The sequence below is a fragment of the Rhinatrema bivittatum genome, chromosome 5 (genome assembly GCF_901001135.1).
Source record: "Rhinatrema bivittatum chromosome 5, aRhiBiv1.1, whole genome shotgun sequence".
NCBI classification, from domain to species: domain Eukaryota; kingdom Metazoa; phylum Chordata; class Amphibia; order Gymnophiona; family Rhinatrematidae; genus Rhinatrema; species Rhinatrema bivittatum.
The window spans coordinates 246,839,144-246,864,499 of NC_042619.1; the positions used below are offsets into that span (position 1 = coordinate 246,839,144).

Sequence of the window (25,356 nt, forward strand, 5' to 3'; positions counted from 1 at the left end):
TCAAATCTCTTTATAGCCGAAACAGTTGAAGGGAAATCCCAGAGTAGAGTTTTGTGCCTAACTAATGTATCTTAACGTCTGAAATCTGATCCGTGCCTGGAAATGGCATAAGTATTCTGATCAGCTGCATTTTCTACTCTTAAAGAATGGGAAAACGGGAAATAAAACAGGAAAATCTTATATAAGACTGCCCATTTCATTTTCCCAGTGCTGTCTCATGTGTTTGCCAAGAAATGATGAGCCTTTGAGATTATTTTTAGCAGATTAGCTGTGTTATATAATCCTATTTATAAAGCACCATCAGTCCTATGCAAAACAACTTGCATGATTACAAAATCCCCACAGCAGCTCCGTGTGAGGAGCAATGAAGTTAGTGACATAGAGGGATGGTAAATCCAGGGACCTACAGCGCTAAGCTTTACCCATTGGGCTACCTGTACTGTCAGATCAATTTCTTCTTCTGACCCAGGCCTGCAGCTCCAAGTACAAAACTTGAGTTCTCACACAGGAGAATTCTAAAGATAAACTGGCCCAAAGTTTTCCAGAGCTGAACTCTGACACACTTTTCCTTCTTTAAGACTTGATAGTTACTTTTAGCTGAAGACATTTAACTCTAGCTCAAGAAAAGCTGTATGCTTGGAAACAGATAAGGTGAATGGAGCAAGGGGTAGGAGGTAGACCACAGGTAATACCTTCAGTTCTTTCTAAGATGACCCATTGCAAAGAAAGCATAGTAACTGAAAGAAGAACCATTTGAAATGAATTCTTAGATAAGTCCGTATAGAAGCATCAGGTTAAAAGGAAGCCAAATGTAGGATTTAAGGTAGGAAGCTGAAATCCAGAACCTCCAGGGTGGCATTCTCTGAAATGCTTCCTGTTCCACTTGCAGGTCCCCAGAGGCAGGCAGAGCTCCAGAGTTTCAATGCGTGGATGAGACGATGGTGTAGGGAAGAGGGATTCAGCTTTGTAATCACTGTGAACCTGGAAGATGTAGTAGGCCAGATTGACAAACTAAAGAGTAGTGGATTACAAACTGGTTAAAAGACAGGAAACAGAGTAGGATTAAATGGTCAATTTTCTCAGTGGAAAAGGGTAAACAGTGGAGTGCCTCAGGGATCTGTACTTGGACCGGTGCTTTTCAATATATATATATATATATATATATATATATATATATATATATATATATATATATATATATATATATATATATATATATATATATATATATATATATATATATATATATATATATATATATATATATATATATATATTGAAAAGCACCGGTCCAAGTACAGATCCCTGAGGCACTCCACTGTTTACCCTTTTCCACTGAGAAAATATATATATATATATATATATATATATATATATATATATATATATATATATATATATATATATATATATATATATATATATATATATATATATATATATATATATACATAAATGATCTGGAAAAGAATAGGACAAGTGAGGTTATCAAATTTCCGGATGACACAAAATTATTCAGAGTAGTTAAATCACAAGCGGACTGTGATACATTACAGGAGGACCTTGCAAGACTGGAAGATTGGGCATCCAAATGGCGGATGAAATTTAAAGTGGACAAGTGCAAGGTGTTGCATATAGGGAAAAATAACCTTTGCTGTAGTTACACGATGTTAGGTTCCATATTAGGAGCTACCACCCAGGAAAAAGATCTAGGCATCATAGTGGGTAATACTTTAAAATCGTCGGCTCAGTGTGCTGCAGTAGTCAAAAAAGCAAACAGAATGTTGGGAATTATTAGGAAGGGAATGGTTAATAAAACGGAAAATGTCATAATGCCTCTATATCGCTCCTTGGTGAGACCGTACCTTGAATACTGTGTACAATTCTGGTCGCCGCATCTCAAAAAAGATATAGTTGTGATGGAGAAGGTACAGAGAAGGACAATCAAAATGATAACGGGGATGGAACAGCTCCCCTATGAGGAAAGGCTGAAGAGGTTAGGGCTGTTCAGCTTGGAGAAGAGACGGCTGAGGGGGGATATGATAGAGATCTTTAAGATCATGAGAGGTCTTGAACGAGTAGATGTGACTCTGTTATTTACACTTTCGAATAATAGAAGGACTAGGGGGCATTCCATGAAGTTAGCAAGTAGCTCATTTAAGACTAATCGGAGAAAATTCTTTTTCACTCAACGCACAATAAAGCTCTGGAATTTGTTGCCAGAGGATGTTGTTAGTGCAGTTAGTGTAGCTGGGTTCAAAAAAGGTTTGGATAAGTTCTTGGAGGAGAAGTCCATTACCTGCTATTAATTAAGTTGACTTCGAAAATAGCCACTGCTATTACCAGCAACAGTAACATGGAATAGACTTAGTTTTTGGGTACTTGCCAGGTTCTTAACTGGCAAGTACCATTAACGGCTATTAATCAAGTTTACTTAGGGAACAGCCACTGCTATTAATTGCATCAGTAGCATGGGATCTTCTTAGTGTTTGGGTAATTGCCAGGTTCTTGTGGCCTGGTTTGGCCTCTGTTGGAAACAGGATGCTGGGCTTGATGGACCCTTTGTCTGACCCAGCATGGCAATTTCTTATGTTCTTAAAATGGGGTTTTACACATGTAAATGGACTTTCCATGTGTAAGAGGGCTTTTGAAAATTGCTGCAATATGTGCCATTGAATTGTCAATAGGTTTCACCGATGTTAGGTGCACTTTACGCACGTAAATGGCTTTTGCAAATTACTATGATAGTATGTTACATTTACGCGCGTAACTCCTTTGATCAAAGAATGTTGTGCAAAATAGCTATCTGAATTGTATTCAATGAGATACCTGTGAAAATGATGCTGTACTTTATGATGACAGAAGAAAACATCAGGGTTGCTAATCTGTGTACAAGTCAGACCTAGATTTGCCAATAGGCACACTATGCCTGTGCCTAGGGCGGCAAAGTTCTGGGAGGATCTGCAGGCCAGCTGAAGATTTCCTGCCTCCCAGATGTGCTGAATCTCACATAGCAGAGAACAGGAGGGAAGGGGTGAGACTGAAACGGACGGAGCAAAGAAAAAGCTGCTCTACTCCCTTGTCCAGGTTCTACTGTCCCATGCGCCCCCTCCAAGGAGTCTATAAAAGCCACTCTGCTCCCTAATCCAGCCCCCCTCCCCTTTTCTGCAATTCAGAGATATGAGAGAAGGAGTTGGGCAGAGAATAGGTAGAGCAGAATAAAGAAAGCTGTGCCTTAGACCTTCTGCTCATTATCCCTTGTCCAGGGGAGAGAGGGGGACAATAGCACCACTAGTGCCTAGGGGTGGCAAAATCCTAAATCCGTCATTGTATACTGTATAAGCAGCAGACAGCAGCACAGAAAACCTTTATTCCCAGAATACCTGATAAGCATTAAAAGGTCAGTGCCAGGTACAGCTTTCCTTTCTCTATAGGCATGATACTAATTGCCGTGTATATGCCACTGTCTGATTTTCTCTAAACAGCCAGTCTAGTTGTAGCTCTATTGAGAAACCAAGGCAATGAGGAAGTTATACCAAACCGTTGAATAATTGCAATTCTCGCATTTTAAAAACTGGAGACAAAGGGGAAAGGGAATGATTCTATGTAGGCTATAGGACACAGTCTATGGCTCTGGTCTGGAGACTGCATGAGTTAACTTTTAGACATTGCCTCAGGACCTTAGGATGCACAGTTTTTTCCATTCACTTTTCACAGTCCTCCCTCTTAATCCCACACAGCAGCTCCTACTGCAACCTGATAGGTCACTGGTGGGCTCCTAAGTACAATTCGTGTTTTCTTCCTGGGCAGACAGTTTCAAACATATTGACTACAGGCAAGTTCAAAAGTTTGGCATGTACATGCAGTCATGCACGCGCGCGCACACACACACGCCCGCACACACACACACACATGCACACACGCACGCGCGCACACACACACACACACACATGCACGCGCGCACACACACACACACACACACTCTCTCTCTCTCTCTGTGACTTCAAGGGATGTTATCATAAGGCAGTACAATATGCAATACTGATTCCAAGCAGGCCAAGACTTATTTCATTCACCACAAAAGAAGAGAGAGTGGAGGCAGCTTTTAAAATATCTTTAACACATTTTTTAATGTTATGCAAGAAAGGCTTCTGTCATCACAACTGTCTCTTTACTGTTTCTTCTTTTTATCTTTTCAATTGTATTTGAGATCTTTCTGCCAAGGGTAGCCTTAACCTATCCACTCCCCCCTACTGCACACCCCAATTCTATATGCCCCCCTCTCCAAATGCAACCCACACCTTCCGCATTCTTGATGTCCCCACTTAGATATTTCAAGATTTAGCAACCACCTATCATACAACTCTAGGCGGCTTACAGGAATTTACAATAATTAATACACATAAAAGCAGAACAAAATCATGAAAACAATCCATGTAAACTTAAACTCTCTATTCCCTGATGAAAATATTCGGTCACTGCATTTATTTACTAGTCCAACACCAATAAGTAGAATTTTAATCTTCTTACAGAATCCTCCTCTATTCCTCCTTTAGATGTTTAATCACTGCATACTGTCAGCAATCAAATGTTGATGAAACAAAAAAGTTTTCAGCAATTTCTTAAAAGTCTCAGTGCATTGCATGGTTACACAGAAGCACTGCTTTGCTGTGTCATAAAAAGAGGGTTATACAATGGAAACAAAGTAATACCCAAACCGCCCTCCTCATGAATTATGCCACATCTAAATGTGAAAGCCAGTCATAAGGCAATGATTGCTTTCCTTGCCTTATGATTAATGAACATTTTTAAAGTTATTTTGTGCATATAAAACTTATCTTCTAAGTCCTTCCGGATTCTAAAGATTCTTCTTGAAGTCCAGCGAAACGCCCCGACACTGGCCGTGTTTCGAAAAACTGCTTCAGGGGGCTGACAAGAGCTTCTGCATAGGGTTTCCTCACGCATCTTAACATTGCGCAATATAATATATCTACAAGAATAAGTGCACCAATAAACTTCTATACAACATTCAATGCAGTAGCATATCACATAGCACCAAGTTATAGGGCTCACTTGCTTCGGCGACTTAGAAGTTTTTGGCACCATAACGAGACCGGAAGTTCAAGACCCGTGCCAACAGATATACAGAAACACAAATAAATTCTTTAACAGAGACATTTGTAAGTTTCAGATGATAGAATACAATTCAAGCTCTAAATTTAAACCTACTGGAGCTACTGTATTTAAGTAAAAATCCCAAACTGTTCCCAAGTAAGAAGATAAAGCGGATGATCTTCTCCATGTGGATGGGGCGGTAAATGTTCCTAAATGCCTCATTTAAGATCCTGAAAAGCATGTTTTTTTCCAAGGCAGTGACCACTAAAGGGGCTTGAATCCTTTGATGTTCCTATGTAAAGTTTTTTATAGGGACACACGATGTAATAAACTACACATGTAGTCTGACAATCTGCTCTGGAGGAAAGTCGAATGCATGATTGTAACCTGGAATCCTGACGTCGTCTCGTGATCACAAGGTGGCAAAACGAGCAAGTACCACATTGAAACAGTCCAAATCGTGAAACATTTGGAACTTGTCTTAGCACAACTGCAACATCTGATTTAACTACCCAATCATGAATATTTTTGCCCCGGGGATGTGTCAAAAATAGAATGGAGCTGAAGAACCTTCCAATGTTTAAAAATAATGGAAGAAACTGTAGAAGCTAGATGAGAATATCATAGCACACGTTAATTTGTTTTCATCCGGATGTTCTGATTCATATTAAAGCCATGTGCGTTCAGCATTGTAAGCCCACTTGTATGCTTTTAATACTGCAAAAAGGATATCCTCTGGAAAGCAATCTAGAACTTAGTTCTTGGGCTTGTCTTACGCATTCTTCTTTGGTAGAACAGATTCAGCATAATTGAAGGAATTGTCCTATTGGTAAATTATAACGTAGATGAAAAGGATGAAAACTAGAAAGTGCAACAGTGTGCTTCTTTCCATGTGTTTGTGATAAATGGTAGTATATAATTCATGCTAATAAGAACATAAGAAATTGCCATGCTGGGTCAGACCAAGGGTCCATCAAGCCCAGCATCCTGTTTCCAACAGAGGCCAAACCAGGCCACAAGAACCTGGCAATTACCCAAACACTAAGAAGATCCCATGCTACTGATGCAATTAATAGCAGTGGCTATTCCCTAAGTAAACTTGATTAATAGCCGTTAATGGACTTCAAGAACTTATCCAAACCTTTTTTGAACCCAGCTACACTAACTGCACTAACAACATCCTCTGGCAACAAATTCCAGAGCTTTATTGTGCGTTGATGAAAAAGAATTTTCTCAGATTAATCTTAAATGTGCTACTTGCTAACTTCATGGAATGCCCCCTAGTCCTTCTATTATTTGAAAGTGTAAATAACAGAGTTATAAGGAGGACATCCAGATGATCATGAGCTTTACCTTCTTACTCGGGAACAGTTTTGGATTTTTTTTTTTTACTTTAAATGCAGTAGCCCCAGTATGGTATTCTATCATTTGAAACTTACAAATGTCTCTGTTAAAGAATTTATTTTTGTTTTTGTATATCTGTTGGCACGGATCTTGAACTTCCGGTCTCGTTATGGCGCCAAAACTTCTAAGTCACCGAAGCAAGTGAGCCCTATAACTTGGTGCTATGTGACATGCTATTGCATTGAATGTTGTATAGAAGTTTATTGGTGCACTTATTCTTGTAGATATATTATTGCGCAACATTAAGATGCATGAAGAAAGCCTCTGCTGAAGCTCTCTTGTCTTGGCCCCCTGAAGCAGTTTTTCGAAACACGGCCAGTGTCGGGGCATTTCGCTGGACTTCACGAAGAATCTTTAGAATCCGGAAGGACTTGGAAGATAAGTTTTATATGCACAAAATAACTTAAAAAATGTTCATTAAAAGCCGATGATTAATCATAAGGCAAGGAAGGCAATCACTGCCATTAGAGCCAATTATGACTGGCTTTCACATTTAGATGTGGCATAATTCATGAGGAGGACTTTTTGGATATTACTTTGTTTCCATTGTATAACCCAGTTTTTGCCACTTCCAAAGGTTGCCGCGTGAAGCAGCCGCCTCACCCTGCCTCATTATAGATCCGCCCCTGCCTAGGTGCTTGTTTCTAGCTGTTTCTACCAAACTGGGCACAACAATAGAATAACTTTAGCCACTTTAGACCAAAGGAGGAGATACTTTTTCTGGGGTGGGCACATACAGCCAGCTTAACAAAGCATTAACTCTCGGGGGCAGGGTGGGGGAGGACCTACAGCCGAACAGGATGCCAAAGTCTGATGCACAGTGCCACAGTATATACTGTTCAGCTGAAAGTGCCCTCCTTTGATTGTTCTTGCCATGCCTTGCCAAAATGGCATTGCATGTGAGACTGATGCTGCGCATTCCAACTTGTAACACATACTCTCATCCAAGGCCATTTTGACAAGGAATGGCAAATAAAACAAAAGAATAAGCTCTCTGGGCAAGGCATCTACAGCTAGATGAACAAACCATAGGCTGTCTGGGTGGGCATCAACAGCTGAATAGTACTCACTTTGGCACTGTGTGTGTGTGCACTGTTCACCTGTTCAGAAAAACAAAGAAAACTTGTGACTGGATCCTGCCTCTGAAAGCTTACTTTGGAAATTTAACTCCTGAGTCTGAGGTGGAGTAAACTCACATTTCTGGTGGCCAATATTGTCTATTGTTGTGCCCAGTGTGGTGCTCTACCTCAGACTTCAGGAAGGATTTAAATTGGCAGGGCAAGTTCTCTGGGGCTGGTACCTGGATTGGAATAATGCATAAGCTCTCTGGGGCGGGCACATAAACTGAACAGTATGCCAAAGCAGGATGCCCAACACCAAAGGGCATATTATTTAGCTGAAGGTGCCTGCCCCAAAGGGCTTATGTTTTGGTCCGCTGTAGGTGCTATCCCCAGAGAGCTTATCCTGGAAATGTAAGGTTTGATTTTATTTGCCATTGCTTCCCAAAATGGCATTGGATGCAAGAATTTGCTTCTCTGGAGTGGGCAATTGCAGCTAGCTGAACCAAGTATAAATTCCCTGGAGTGGGCATCTACAGTTAAACAGTACCTGAAAGTTGGGATGCACAGTGCTGGTGTACTGTTCAGCTGTAGTTGCCCACCTCCATAGTTTATACTGGGAATTAAACTCCTTGGTCCAAGTGGGTTCATCTCATCTTCTCCCACCAAACTTTAAACTCAGGATTATATAGTCTCAATATCATCCCCTTTAGAGAATCTCTTTTCTAAAACCTCTTAAAGGAGACACACAAATTAGAGTTCAGCTACCACTCTTCCCATAGACTCCTAATTGCATATGCATAGTGTAATTTTAATATAGAGGGTGCCATCTAGTGGCTGTTCCATAGAATTGTCCCATCAATAGGGGTTTTTTTTCTATTTACAACACTCAAACAGTCATCAATACATTACTAAACCCCAGTTAGCAATGTTAAACGGACTCCCCCATCCAGAATCTTTTCCAGGGAACTCCTCAGTGAGACAGAACTCCTTTTTGGGAGGCCCGTCACACTAGCATACAACAAAACCATGTAAGAAACAGGGGCCTATGTGCGTGTTTCTATATATATTTCTTGATAAGGAAAGACCAATTAAGAAAAATACCTTGTGTTCAACATGATCTTTGCTCACCTAGTACACACAGCAGCCCATGTGAGGAAGACTGAAATGTTTACCTCAATAAGCAAAGCCCACAAGAACATGTTGCTACACTCACCAGCAGAAGCAGCACACTGTCTTTTCATGCTGGCACCCATCAGCCCTGAGGACATGGGAGTCTCTGCACTATGTGGGTAATTTGTGCTATTATTGATGTTTGAAATATTCTTATAGCCAGGCAGGCACCTGCTCTAGCTTGTAGTCACTGAAAGCTACAGCAGTGTAATATACAATTCTAATCTCTCTGGAACCTGATGCTTTGTTTTCATTGTAACATCTTGGCTAGGAATGTTGGAGCTTTTTAAGAGTGTGATACTGCCACTAGCCACTCTTATGTGGTTTGCCTGGAGTACAAAACCATTGTCCAGAAAGCTAGATAGGAACTTTATAGCTCATCCCCAAATGACATACACATGTCCCATTGTGTATGGAAAATATCCAGGCTGGAGGATGCGACGTCACCAGCTGCAGTGGCAGCATAAGAGCAGAGATTCTGCTCCCAAACAACTTCATCCGTCTGATATCCACCACATCCATTGATGTCTGGGCTAAACAAATACAGATATTGATTACTTTACCAGCAGAAATGTCTTTGAAGAAAGAAGCTCCAGATTTCAAACAATTCTCATATGTGAAAAGTTCAGTGGAATCTGAGATCCTGGAAGAAATGGACACTTCCGGCAGACGGTGCCAGTGAGTCCGGGAAAGAAGACAAAAATACAGAAGTTTAAACTTGTCCCAATTCGGAATCTGACAGACAATGGTTTTGTGACCTCCAGAAACCAATGAAGAACAATAAGAGAAATGTTGTACACGCTATCTGAAATGAAAGAGGAGATGTCCGAGATAGGCAACCAGGTGGATGCACGTGATGTGCTGGCTGGAGACCTAAGCATATGGTATTAAAAATCTGCAGTCCCATTGTGCTAAGCTAGAAACTGAGAATTTGGAGCTAGCTGAGAAACTGGAGGACATGGAAATTGGAACTCATTGCTGAAATTTGAGTTTTCTAGGGATCCCTGAGACGGAAGAATACAGTAACTGTGCTGAAGTGATTCAAAACATTTGTGCATTTTTGCTGCAGCAAAGTAATGCAGAGGATGTACAATGTGAACCTCCCAATGTAGGGCTGGAACAGGCACCTCACTCTTTGGGTCCTAAAGGAGCTAATAAAGCTAGAGATATAGTTGTCTACTTTCACTGCTAATGGAAAGCACCCCATCCTTACAAGAAGCACAGCAGGATCACATACTGGGTCAGACCAAGGGCTTGATGGACCCTTGGTCTGACCCAGTAGGGCATGCTCTTAGGGATGCGCGGGCGCCGTGAATAACCGGGCACCCACTGCATCCGTGAGGCACTGCCATGCTGAGGCCGGGCTTACCAAACGTGTGTGGAGGGGGGATCCCTTCTCTCCAGTGATGGCTGGTAGTAATGGCGCCGGCTGCGACCAGTCAGCGCCAGGTGCAGGGCTCCTGCTGGTCACGCCGGGGTGCACTGCTTCTGACTTCACTCCTCCCGGTTGGTCCGGCATCAGGCATGGTGACATAATCAGGATGCGCCCCACTGCCGGGCTACGCAATTGGCTGGGGGAGCGATGTGGCGACATCGGCCAAAGGGGAAGGACTGGCAGGAAACTTAAAACCTGCTGGCTCCCCTTTGTTCGGCCTCTTCCTCCTTGGCCCAGGCGCGATTCTGATTCCACTGTGATCCTGATCATGCTGAGGCGGTCGATTGAGACGCAAGCCTTATACAGCCACGAATGACCAGGTGAGTAGTGCTGGTGGCACAGCCTCTTACACCGCCGCCGGTGGAGAGCACCTGGGTGCCTCAGGTATAGAGGGGCATGGAAGCTCTTGTACCTGGATCCGCTTTTTCATCAGTTCGACGTCCTTCGAAGCCGATGCGAACACCGATGGTTCCGAAGGAACAGAATTTGAACGGTGCCGATGGCGTCTTTTCTCTCGATGATCTTTGTTGGAGACCGAAGAGAAAGCTATAGAAGATCCGGATGGGGTCGGTGATGAACTGTCATCGGCCTTCTTTCTACCTTGATGTTTTTCAACAGAGGAAGGCATTATCTTCGGTGAAGACGCCAAAGATGATGATGGAGTGATCTTTTTGAAAAGGCTTCATGCAAACCTTCCTCATGAAAAAACTATCGTTCTAAGTGGACAAGATTCACTACATGGTGTTCACAGAAAGGTTTTGACCCTTTTTCTTGCCCCACATCATCTTTACTAGACTATCTTTGGTACCTCTCAGACTCAGGTCTCCAGACCTTATATCAGTAAGAGTGCATCTCAGTGCAATCTCGGCGTACCATAATACAATAGGGGATGCATAGATATCAATGCAACCCCTTGTTGGTAGATTTATGAGTGGTTTAATTCACCTTAAACCTCCGTTACGTCCACCACAGAATGGGACCTTAATGTAGTACTAACAAGACTCATGCGTTCTCCTTTTGAACCCATGAATTCCTGTGATATTAAATTTCTTACATGGAAGTCTCTATTCGTGATAGCCATTACATCTGCTAGAAGGGTTAGTGAGTTACAAGCACTTGTCACCTACTCACCCTATACAAAATTCCTACATGATCGAGTGGTACTCCGTACACACCCAAAATTCCTTCCCAAGGTAGTTACGGAATTCCATTTGAATCAATCCATAGTCTTACCCACATTCTTCCCAAGACCTCACTCTCACCAAGGTGAAAGTGCTTTGTACACCTTAGACTGTAAACGTGCACTTGCATATTACCTAGATCGCACCGCAGTCCATAGGAAGTCCACCCAACTCTTTGTTTCTTTTGATCCAAACAAACTGGGTAAAGCAGTGGGCAAGCTTGCAGATTGTATAGAGTTATGCTATGAAAAAGCAGGCCTTCCTCTCCAAGGGCGAGTAAAGGCGCACTCAGTAAGAGCAATGTCAGCTTCAGTAGTGCACTAATGTTCTGTGCCAATAGCTGACATATGTAAAGCTGCATCATGGAGTTCCCTTCACACCTCACTACTGTTTGGACAAGGAAGGAAGAAAAGATTCTGCCTACGGACAATCTGTCTTAAAGAACTTGTTTCCAGCATAATCCCAACTCCTTCTACATACAACCTGCTGTGATTTTAGGCTGCCTCATTTGTTTTTTCCAACAGTTCACCAGTTATTGTGCCTGTTCCACAATATGTTCCCTGTTGGTCCATTGCACAATGATTCAGCCATAGCTTGCTAATCACCCATATGTGAGGACTAGCATCCTGCTTGTCCTGGGATACAGCAAAATTGCTTACCTTGTAGTAGGTGTTATCCCAGGACAGCAGGATGTAAGTCCTCATGAAACCTACCCGCCGCCCCATGGAGTTGGGTCCGATATTTATTATTATTTTATTTTTGGCTAAAGCTTATTGCTACAAACGAGACTGAAGGGAGACCCCTGTAGATCAGGGAATTATGGCATGCTGGGCATGCTCAGTGGGTTCAGTGTGCCAGTCAAAAGTTTCTAGAAACTTTGACAGAAAGTTTTCCGTGATAGGGCTCCGTCCAGTGATATCACCCATGTGTGAGGACTAGCATCCTGCTTGTCCTGGGATAATCAATCTTTTCTCAACTTTGTATATTTGGATTGCAAAGCCATAGCATCTGGATGGCAGTGTCTGCCTGCAAGTGACTCTTCCTGCATATCTTTATGAGACAAATGCAGCAAAGGCTTGCTGCATAACATTTACAAATTCAAGTGAGATACTGTTTGGCCAAACCTCTGTAAATCATTTCTGGCCACAGACTCCTGATACTCCTAAAATAAACCTCAGCTTAAATTAAATTAACATTTTGTGTGTCTGAGTCAACTTGAACAGGTTTAAAAATAGTACCCACAGCTGTTTCAACTGCCATTCCGTGGACAGATGATTGTAAAGGAATCAACGCTGGTTTATAGTAGGGCATTTTTCTTTACCTTTTTTTTTTCTCTTTCCTAAACTTATCTTTTTCGTGTGAGTTCCTATCTCCTTTATTTATAAGCTTCACTCCCCCTTGACAAACAGCTTTAGTGGCAAAATCTCTTCAATCTCAACTATTAAGGTTGGAACTGAATGCCTTACATTATCGGTGGCTTCTAAGGATAACTGCTCTCCTAAAAGCTGCTTAAAGGAAAGATTCTTGAGAAATTTCCTCTTTAAAAGTTTTCTAGATCTTGGTTCCACTGATAACTTAATAGAAAAGGGTGATTTAGGGCAAAGCTGATTTTGTTTAAATCTTTGGTAAATAGATTTGAAAATAAATTTAAAAATTCTGCCTCACCACTATGGGCCTCATTTTCTAAAGTATCGCAGGCTTGCGATACTTTAGGGAATGAGGGGCGGGGGGCCGAAATGGGGGGCGGGCCTGCGCTAGCCAGCAGCAATCGCACCGTTGCAGTGCGGTTGCTGCCAGTTTCGCACCCAATAGCGCCACCATAGAAGGTGTAGCTATTGGGCGTGAACTCGGACGCGAAAAGGGCCTTACCTTTTTGTCGTCCATGGCGTTTTTGCGGAGTTGGCCCCGGTGACGCCCTGACTCCTCCTCTTCCGGGGCCGACTCCGCCCCCATTTTGGTAACGCATGCGATAAGGGACTTTTCGCGTGTGAAATGTCCCTTATCGCTTGCGATCCCTATGGAAAATGAGGCCTTCTGTCCACTTAGCTGGAGGCAGAAAACATTGGTACATTAGGTTCCATGTACAGGTTAAGTAGAGTAGTGATGTCATAATAAAAAAAAAAAGAATTCTGCCATCATCTGGGAAATGGGAGAGAACCCCAATGCTCTGGACTGGTGTAGCAGAAGGATAAGAAATTACCATTTTGTATCTTTACTATTGTTTGATAATAGTTTATCCTCAGTAACGTCCCAAGTGTATGTTAACATTAAAGAATCATCATATAATTTAATACTGTATAACACTCTTACAAATGAGGCATATGCAAACATGGCTACTAGACTTTTTAAAATTAAAAGCTGGGACAATCTGGAAATGTTCAGTATGGACTCTTTAGCTTCTTGGCACCAGCAAATCTGATCTTTACAAATGCAAATCAAGGGGTTAATATTTTATGTAATCAAAATAGAGTTCTGCACAGTTCATAGTCTCATACTGTTTAGATACTGTATTTCGTCAAGGAAGCAAATAAAAGAAAAACAGATTTAAACATTAAAAAAAGATATAAAGGTTTATTAAATGAATCCAAAATCAATAGACATTACATAAATAAAACATTTTGTTTTACTAAGGGAAGGTTTATATACATCTCACAGTGATTTTATTGTGCAATGACTAATGACTTAACAGTATTCATATTTGTTAGGCCTTGCAATCAACAGTATTTGTTAGTCCAAATTAAATTTGGAAATTATCAGTGATAGTACAACTGGCTATGCAGAATAGTAAATCCTGCAAAAGTATCACTATTTCCTCTATAAATATTTTTTAAAAGCAGTTAGAAAAGCCATAGAAAAGTGCAAAACATGGCAAATCTGTACATAGTACAAAAGGAACCTTGCTACAATTCTTTAAAACTGAAAATGTGTTCTATAGCATAAAGAAGCACTGCATTACAACTCTTCTGAACAAGAATAGTTTTCAGTTCTTTGTAAAATGCTTGCATTTCATCATGTAAACACAATATTTATATTTAAGTATCATTTAGTAACAATGGTTGTTCTATAGTGGAAGACCACGTTCTGCAAAATAAAACAGAGGCACAATAAAAAGAACTTGTCAATTATTTGCCACTGGACTATAAAGCTGTGTATACAGTGCACATTATATAATTTTAGAACCCTGCTTTGCATCATAATTTATGTAAACAAATGACCCTTCTTTACTGGATTTTTAAATGTGTTGGTATATTCATATGCCAGTCTCATTCTGAAATATTCAGAATAGCTTCTCCAAAATGTATTGTCTTGTATGCAAATAGAAGATGTATTACAAATAAATATGCAAAGCCAATTATACTAAATACTGACTGCATTTTGAGCAACTTATTTAAAGGCTCTGCAAATATACAGGCACAGGGTACAGTTAGTATTCCATATAGCAAGGCAGTGTTTATCAGGCATTTTAGAACACTGCTATAATATAATAAATGTTAGATTATTCTAATCTAATTATTCTAATTTTGACTGTGGAAAATTTTGCTTCCTTTCTAGATTAAAATCAACATTTTTAAATACATGCCTTGAACAATGATGGAGAGCTACTTAAATACAGTGTACAATTACTGTTTATAGACAAGTTTGTTCACTGAAATATCAGAAAAAAATCCTTATGGTCATTACTTTATTATGAATGTGAGAAGGCCGTTAATATAAACAATATTGACATATAAACCAATAATGACAAATTCCAGAAGCTATATATTTCACTCTTAGCTTACTGGTTAAAGTTTAAAGAAGGGTGGATCTGAGAGCACAAAATATCCTGTTATATAAAAGAAACATACTGTTCCAACTAGGCATACAGAAAAGAAAAGCAGAATGGCAGGTATGCCTTTGCAATGTTTTAACCTGGCAATAAAAACCAGCCTTCAGGACATAATAAAATATTCTTTAAATTGGGTAAGTGTACTACCAAAAAAATCTGATTTATGCTATACACAGGATGTATCCTTTATGTATCAAAACTGTATGTCTTCCAGTCAAATTATAACATTCCTAAATGCCACTGATGGAAGAGAATAATCTATCAGAGGTGTACTATAAAAGAAAATAAAGCCAGTCACGTGACTCCATATTAGGTCTTCCAATCTGTTTCCTTTTCATTGCCAGTGTAGTTGTAGAAAAACGTAATTTTAATTCCCATTCATCAGAAAATGTAGCTCCATAGATTCGTGCAGCTCTGGAGGGGACAAGTGATCATTCTACAAGTGACCTACACCTCCTCTTCATCACTTCTTCCTGCCTTGTTACAAATATAAAGATGTAAATATTTTTTAAGTAGCTCCCTATCTTTAGAATCTGATTAGCTGAGACAGTTTGCTTGAAATCATAAAAGTTCCTTAATCTGCCTATCTAGTACCATGTATTATGATTTAGAGTAGTTGCTGTTATGCCTGATTTAAATAGAGAATAAGCTCCTCAGAAGTTCTCTAATAATAGACAGTAAAGATGATCTTCTGAGTTACTGTGCAAGTTATCAACTTACCACTAAAGTTATACTTAATTTTTTCCAACTGCCTACTATATATTTTCGCATTCAATTTTGCTTGCAACTGTAAATATGATACATCCAGAAAGTAGTAATATGTAGCACATGAATTCTGCAAATAATTCTTGCAGGATATTCCTAACATCTTTAAATGTAAAGAAAAAGTTTAAGAAATAGATTTTAGAACAAGCTATATTATTTTTTTTAACTAATTTCATATGAACTTAATCTGCATAACATTCAGGTAAGCATATAATTTGCACTCTGTTGATAAAAAATATACCAGAAACTTGGGAATATTTATTATACTTTTGATTTAGTATCTGGCAGACAGTGAAAGTCTGAATAAATGTTAGTCATATTATCAAATACTGTACAGTGGTGTAGCAGTGGGTATCAATCAGAATTTAATTATCTTTAATCATAGAAGAAATTAAACAAAGAATATATTTATCCTTAAACCAGAACCATTTTTGAAAACCTACAATTTCATACAATTAAAATCAGAAGACAATAAATAGCTCTATATCATATTATCTGTACGTTCCATGCACTCTCTCTCATATTACAGATGAAATGGACCAAAATAAATATCTATAACTTGTAGGCAAACTGTGTTAAATTTTTGGGTTTTCCTGTATATTTACCCCAAAATGAAATTCCACTAATTTTATTCTATATTTACCTGAAGATACAATTTCCCATAAAAATGAATAAAAGCTTTTATTTTGAATTCAGTTGTATGCACTGTACATATACAGTGATATAATTTTGTCCCTTATTCTGAGATGGGAGCATTATGTCCACAGGAGATTATAAGCCATATCTGATGTAAACACATTTGTACTAAAAAAAATATATATATATATCTTGCAATTAGAACTGCAGTGCACTATTTGAATACATTGCCATGTGTCCAACATAAGCACGTTTACTTCACTAAAAATATAGTTTAGTTTTATATTGTAACCACTAAAACTGTACAAAATTAAGCAGTTGTGAATAAAGTAAGGTTATGTTGCTAGCAAAAAGGAGTGGAAAAGTTGTTGAGCATTAAGTAGGCAATACTCTGCCAGTAAGTTATAACAAGAAACATCTATATGTACTGGATAAAATAAGCATGTATACTGCAAGTATGGAATTTCTTCTCTCAGCCTGAAAATTTCCACCACAAATATCGGAATTATTGAAATGCATTGTAGCTATAACATTTTAACTAGGTGTAGACAAATCACGAATGCCCCCAAAGCAATACAATGCCTGTGAATTTAATACATGATGCCAAATAGTTTGAAACTCAAAATCTAAGGCTAACACATTACCAATTCAATAGCAAACAGGGTCATTTTCTTTATTCTGCGATAGGCCATTATCATGGCGATGCCATGCTAAATAGGGGAAGGGGACAAGTATGGGCAGTGTTATGACCCGACAGCACTACCAGCAATGTTTTTCACATTATTGCAAGCAGCACTGTGGGAAACACCACCACCTTTTCCCATGACGCTATGGGGGCGATAGTGAGCGGTGTGGCCACACCACTGCAGGCGAAACCACACTGCTGCAATGCAGCTGGCTGCCCAGTCACCCCCCGCCCCTTCTTTTTTGAGACTCATCATTCTGCTATAAATATAACAGAATGATGAATTTAGGGGAAAGTTATCAAAAACAAAGTAATCCATTTCAATATTGATACTACTACTTTATGGAATTTAAGCAGAACAGTTTTTCTGTTCATTTTACTAAAATAAATTCTCAAGTAATCATGATTAACTCAAATAAAAATATACTACAAATGAATGCAATTTTACTATATGAAATAAAGCATTACTAGTAATACAATAAGTGCCTTTTATTCAAAATGGTTGGTACTAAACTCACTCTGGATAATTGATTTGTCCCAAATAATTTAAGTTTTTCCTGGATAACAGGACCTGAGGTCAACCAATTTTTTTTTTTTTTTAAACAGGCTTTCTGTATAAAAAAGCATGTGCAGAAGCATATGAGTTTTTTTTTGATAATGGGTCTTTGGATAAAAGGTACCCTAATAAAGAGGTGTCAAACCAGTATGCTATGGCACACTAGTGTGCTGCAAACTTTTGGCTGCTATTGCCTTCTCTGCAGCTTCTTTCTGAAGTTGGAACCATGTGGGGTCTCACAGTCTTGCAAAGACCTACCGGACCTGCACTATTCCAATTTCAGAGGGAAGTCAGCAGAGCACGTGGTAGAAGCAGCAATAAGTGCTGCTCATGGATTTCTTTTACCAGTTGGAGGTCATTTAGAGAAAAGAGATGGTGCTGATGCTAGGGGGATGGGAGGAAGGGAAGTGGTGTTGATGCCAGATGAGAGTTGCAAGAGAAAAGGAAAGGTGCCAAGGCAAAGTGAAACCAGTGCTGGGTATGTCATGACACATAAAAGGTTAGGAATTGCTGCTCTACTGTACATGTTTAATGGGTGCACTCTGCTTGGCTATTTATCTGTGCTGAATAAGTCCATCAGTGATGGCGAACTAGATCTATATGATTAAAGATTCTGCGAGGAGTGTTGACAAGTCAAGGAACAAAGTAAACAGCTAAAGAATAAGATATTAGTAGCTATGTAAAACCTACATCTCTTACGGCCTCATTTTCTAAAGTATCGCAGGCCTGCGATACTTTAGAAGATGAGGGGCGGGGGGCCGAAACGGGGGGAGGGCCTGCGCTAGCCGGCAGCGATCGCACCGCGACGGTGTGATCGCTGCCGGTTTCACACCCAATACTTACACCATAGGAGGTGTAGCTATTGGGAGCGAAAGCTGCCGTGAAAAGGCACTTACCTTTTCGCTGTCTGCGGCGTCGGCGCAGAGTCAGCCCCGGTGACGCCCCGACTCCTCCTCTTCCGGGACCGACTCCGCCCCATCCTGGTATCGTACGCAATAAGGGACCTTTCGCGTGCGAGCGGCGTGGAAAATGAGGCCCTTAGTTTCTTCATAAAACACCCATGTTTATATGAAATGGCCAAATAAGTTTTAATTTCCTACAAGGTTCATTGATTCCAGGTTTCTAAAATAAAACCTATAATATCTGAAGAATAGAAAGTAAGCATTAGAAGTTCCCATGAATAGTAATGTATGTATACTGTACACTTGCTGCATACATAAAGCATATTCCTTTAGAACTTCTAGCACTGCTTTAAAACTAACCTGCAAAAAGCCATGCAATGGTGCAAAAATTTACCTGACCCGTTTTGAGAGTTGGAAGACCAACTGTTGAGCACAGTTAGTATTCTAAGGGCATAATCACCATAGACACAGTGATATAAAAATGAATGTCAAATCTTGAAAATATAATTGTACTTAAAACAAATGCTATTGATATGTAGTATACAAAATATAAAGGGGCGGATTTTAAAAGCCCTGCTCGCGTAAATCCGCCTGGATTTACGCGAGCAGGGCCTTGCGCGCCGGCGCGCCTATTTTCCATAGGCCTGCCGGCGCGCGCAGAGCCCCGGGACTCGCGTAAGTCCTGGGGTTTTTTCGAGGGGGCGTGTCGGGGCGGGGCCAGGGGTGTGGCCGCGCCCTCCGGAACCGCCCCCGGATTGCATCTCCGCGCGCCAGCAGCCCGCTGGCGCGCGTGGATTTATGTCTCCCTCCGGGAGGCGTAAATCCAGGGATAAAGGTAGGGGGGGGGGTTAGATAGGGCCGGGGGGGGGGGGGGGGGGGTGGGTTAGGTAGAGGAAGGGAGGGGAAGGTGAGGGGAGGGCGCGTATCTACTAAAATCCAGCGTACTTTTGTTTGCGCCTGGTGCGCCAACAAAAGTACGCGAAGGCGCACTTTTTTAAAATCTACCCCAAATGGTCTTAGAGATACTGCTGCTCATTCATGAAGACAGGCATTTTCATAATTAACTTATGGTAACATACTCTTTCCCCTCATAAGAATCAAAAATAAAACTTATCTGAAAGCTATAATCAAAACTTTGATTAGCATGGGTAAAATTAGGGTTGCTATTTTCTATACTTGGAATAAGTTTAAAAAATGTTGGGCACCTCCATTTTTAAAGTGTGCTTCTCCGATTCTGTGTTTATGGTGAAACTCAGAAAAATTATCTAAAATGTCTTATTTTAGGTTGCAATAGTTCTCAAAAACTGAACACAGAAATGCCAATTTCAGTTAATGCAAGATTGCTTATCTATAATGGGTGTTCTCAGAGGACAGCAGAACAATCAGCCATACAAGTAGATGGTGTCTCCCAATGGTGCGACTGGCAGGACAGAGCTCTCTCACACATATAGTTCAGCAGCATTTTTAAATATTTTCTGAGCATACATATGATTTCCTATGCTGCCACCCTGGCACTAATCTCCTCAGTTCTTTTCCTAGCTAAGCTTCAACTAGACAGGGAGGTGGGAGGGAAGGTATGACTTGTTCTGCTGTCCATGGAGAACACCCATTACAAGTAAGCAATCTCACTTTCTCCATGGACAAGTAAACAACCACATAAGTGGGGACTCCAAAACTCAGAAGTGTGTAAGAAAACTAATCAATGTAGGTTATGCACTCTGTTAAAGGATGGCAGGTTAGCTGAAGCTATTTGAATAAGTTGCTCAGTACAGCTTGTCCAAAACTACTAAGGAGAATCCTCTTCTAAACAGTAAAATTTTGTAAAGGAGTGATCTCATATTATCCGGTTATTTTTATTTGTGTTTTATATAATAATTTAGTAGTTGTGTATTATGTAAATTTAACTGTTCTTTTATTTGCATTTTGTGTTTGGAAACAGTTGTGATGGCCAGTCTGAATGACTGTATATAAGAATTTTATAAATAAATAAATAAATGAATGGCAGACCATATAATTGCTCTGTAGATGTCGTGTAAAAGTTCTGAACGATGAAATGCTATACTAGTGTAGATATAGTTGCCCTCAGCTGAAGGGTCTTTACTCAGTTGAAGAGCAGTTCCTGCTTCTTTGTAACAGAAAAATATACACTGGGATAAGCAACTGGATGAGGTCTATTTCTTAACTGCTTGCCCTTGCTGTACTTGTCCAAAAATCACAAATTATTTGAAATTTTCTGATTTGTTTAGTCTTTCCAAATAAAAAAGCAGCGCTTCTGTACAATACAAAGTATTCAAATGTTCTGCTTTTGAGGAGTGTGGTTTAGGAAAAAACATTGGTAAGACTACAGATTTAGACGTATCACTGAGACTAGTTTGTGCAAAACTATGGATATGTTTTTAAAAGTACTCTATTGGCATATTTGTGTATAGGATTCATAGGTTATTAATGCTTGAATTTCAATTCTTCATGAGGAGACTGCAACAAGGATAGCAGTTTCCAGGAAAGTAATTTCAAATTTACATTTACTTATAATTCTAAAGGGGATTACATTAATTGCAAGAGAACCATATTTAAGTCCTATTTAATTACAGGTCTCTTGACTGGTGGGTGTAAGTGCAACAAAATGTTCATAAATCTTGCTACTGTTTGTCAATGAGATACTGGGAAAGTATATATTTGCTGCTGATAGGCACTAATACCACTCAAATGAATACTTACTGAGTTTAATTTTTACGCCAAATGTGGCAGATGACAAGGATACTGAAGAATTACTGACTTTGTACAATGAAATGGATTCTCATGAGTAGTATGACACCAAAGTGTAAATCTACATTTAAAATTATAAGAGCATCTTATGACTGCTTTTCTTGTCACCAGGATAACCTGTTCAATTGCAGTTGAAACTAGTAATTCAATGATTATTATACTTTCAACATCCAAGGTGTGAGCACCAAGAATTGAAGACTGGGGTGAAACAGGATCCCATCATTGAGTTAGAAGATTTGAGAAACTTCCTGGAGGGGAAGAGTCATATATGCTTTCCTCTGATACCCCTCTTTCCAAGAATGTTGCTGAAATTGAGAAAAGAGAGAAGGACCATGATCTTCATAGCTCCCTATTGGCCTCATCCATTATGGTTCCTGTGGACACAGATTAGTTTTGGTCCATCCGATTTGACTAAGGAGTTTCTCAAATCTTCTAACTCAATGATGGGATCCTGTTTCACCCCAGTCTTCAATTCTTGGTGCTCACAGCTTAGATGTTGAAAGTATAATAATCATTGAATTACTAGTTTCTACTGCAGTTGAACAGGTTATCCTGGTGACAAGAAAAGCAGTCATAAGATGTTCTTTGAGCAGTAAAGTGAAAGTTTATGATAGTGGGGAGATGCAAACAGATCTATTGAGGCTTCCCAGAATCAGATATTCTCTTTAGCCTAATGTAATGAAGTGACTAGAAAATAACCCCCTTAGTTTCCTTTTTAGTTAATAGTACAAATTCGAGTGGGGTCAATAAACCTACTAAAAATATGATAATTTTTTAGAAAATTATTCAAATGCAGTGCTTGGAATATTTATTAAAAATCCAAGATAGTCTCAATGGCAAGATCTTTCCCTTTCAATTCCTAAACATTGCCAAACAGCATTTAACTTGCCCAAATCCTCTATATGCTTCCCATAGCTTTCAAGTCTTTTCTCAGAACTTCCATACCTTTTTCATGTCATGCACTGACTGTATCAAGATCTTGTATGCTGAAAAAGCATAACTTGCCAAACTGCATTGGACTTTTCTGACACTAAGCACACATGGGTAATACTTGCCAAAGAAGGGTAGAAACAATCTTCTGTTCTTAAATGAGAACTAGGAAACACAACACATTTCACTGGAAATATATAAAAACAAAAATAAGTACATATTTGTTGATCCCTTTGCATCAAAATATGAACTATGTGCACTGCTGCCCAAAATATTGTTGAAAACAAGGAATGTGGGTACTTAAACATTTACCTAAGAGGAGGCATGCACTGAATACTGCCTTAACAAGTTGTTTCAAATTTGAAGTTGGAGATTGTGGTATATTTAGTACAGAATGACATGAAATAAAGTAATTAGGTTATTCACAATACATTTCCTTAGCAAAACTCTTTAAATAAAACATATTGAATTATCAATAAAACATGCCCTTTAAAGTATTGCTTTGACCTATTGTCAACTATTTTCAAGTACCCTGGCTATTATGTGACATACTAGAAATTTTTATATTTTTCAACCGAAAATTGTTACATGATGAAAACTAATATTCCTATGCCCTCCCACTCAAAACTTCTTGAAAAAATTTTGAATAAAAATCATTCTTTGAAAAGTACAAAACATTTACATCTTTGAACAGTTCCTGTGCTATAGTATTTTCTTTATATACATACTAGTTTGTGCTTTCAGTTACACACATTTGCTATAAACTTATAAAATTAAATCCAACAGAAGATACACTGTATATAAAAAGGACATGGGTAGGACAAACTAGATTAGAAACAGTTTATGCTCAACAGTACAATATACTATTTCATCTACTAATCTAATATGTGAAATAGGTAAGTCACTGAGGATGAACAGTGGTGAGAATGCACCCCTGGTCCACAGAGTGCAACACTTTTGTATGCATATATACAGATTCTTTAAATCATACAGAACATATTTTGTCAACAGTATCCAGCAGTCAAATGAGTCCTTAAAAAACACTTTCAATCAGCATTCCACCACATTTCCACCAAAGCAGAAGTCCATGTTATTTGAGAAGACAATGTCAAATATGTACAGTTAATCTCAACTTGCTCTCTTCTATCATAAATAATATAATTGCATATATAGTTGAAGTTATTTCCTCATGCACGTCTTCATTTACAGGTAATTGAATCTTCTTTGCATACTTGCTAGTATATCTTCCAGTTTCTAACAAGGAAGGGAAAATACTGAGTTGTAATTATGGTTCTCAAGGGTAAAATTTAACATTGATATAGCCTTGAGTGGAGAAAGCTGCCTCAAAAAAAAAAAAAAAAGAGTGGGGTGAGAAAATTGGAAGGGGGCTCGAACAATCGTGAAGGAGGGGCACACTTGGCTGCCCAATCAGGGAAGAATAAAATGGCTACACTGTTGAGTCTTGTGCCATGGAGACACTGCAAGATCAGGAGAGATGTTGCTGCCAGAATGTAATGACATTGTAAGCATGCCATAATTTAGCCATGCATTTCTTTCCTTGGGCCAGGGAGAGGAGCTGCTTTGCTGTCAGGGGCGGATTGTGGGAAAATAGTGGCCCGGGGGATTTTTCTCCATACTGGCCATGGGTACCCAATTACACATACAATTTGGTGAGTCACCAAATACAGAATAAAGGGACCATAAAATATACACAGAAATGCACAGACAAACTGAACTGGAAATATCAACAAGTTAGACTGTATGTAATGCAGCAATGGAAAAACAGAAAATACCATCATTCCTCATAAAACATCAAACAATAAAATCAAGAACTATAAAACATCACAATAGGAAAATCATACTAAAAATATATATTTCAAAACTGCTGATGAATAGAACCTCCAGGAATTTAACTAAGGGAAATTTTCAAAAATGTGTATTAACACCAATAAAATATTTCAAAAAGAGCAGACATCAAATAATATTCAATAATTAAAACTAATAAGGATTTTAAAAAGCCCCTGCTGTCCCCTTCTGTGGGAGCTCTTGATTTCCAGTCACCCTGATATTGTCGAGGATTAGGAGGTTATCCTCTCTCTCTCACACATACTCACATGTCCATTCTCTCTCACACATACACTGTCACATACATACACATTCATGCTCTTATATCCACCATAACCTCTCGCTCTCACTGACACTGACACACTCTCAGGCTCTAAGACACTCTCTCCCCCTCCACACACAAACTCTTACTCCCTTGGATTTTCTCATACACACTCATGCTCTCACACTCACTGGGCTCCCTCACATACACACACACTGACCCCCCCCAGGCAGGCTCCCATTCATTTTCACACCACTCCCTCCCCATCCCCCAGGCATGCACACATTCATTCTCACACACACAGACCCCCAGGCAGGCACCCATGCATTCACACACATACACCCCCAGGCAGACTCCCATTCATATATAAGCACAAACTAAAGGCAGATCCCCCTCTTTTGCCAGCAACCTCGGAACCTCTCTCATTCCTCTGCTGCCACTGTCACTGCTGCCACAAGGCTATTGGGGAGGTGTCAATTGCTGCTATTGACACTGAAGCCCATTCTACTGCCTCCTCTGTGCAGGCCCCGTGGGCTTCCACTTTCTCCATGCTGATCTCGTACATTGTGAGATCCGCATAGAGAAAGTGCTATTCTTGCACATTCCCAAAGATTACATGTGCCAATCACTAAAAAGTAATTTATTATTTTTTTTACCTTTGCTGTCAGATCTTAGTTTTCTAATTGGTTGGTCACAGGCTTTTTTTTGCCAGTTCCTTTTATATTGTCCTTTTTTCTGTTTCTTTTCTCTCCATCTTCTTCCCTCAAACACACAGTCAGGTTCTCATTCTCACATGCATTTCTCTCACTCACACACA

General features: G+C 39.6%; 1 protein-coding gene across 7 annotated transcripts in view; it reads right to left on the bottom strand.

Annotated features, from left to right (window-relative positions):
• Positions 1–13,915: 13,915 nt before the first annotated feature.
• Positions 13,916–25,356, bottom strand: part of PRKX (protein kinase X-linked) — a 426,401-nt gene continuing 414,960 nt past the window's right edge. For 4 of the 7 annotated variants that reach the window (XM_029603699.1, XM_029603701.1, XM_029603695.1 and 1 more), the window contains one exon: positions 22,045–23,686. The gene's annotated coding sequence lies outside the window, so the exon portion shown is untranslated. Of the gene's footprint in view, positions 15,670–22,044; positions 23,687–25,356 lie in introns of those variants that run through there. The other 3 variants (XR_003857043.1, XM_029603697.1, XM_029603696.1) reach the window with 3 other exon arrangements.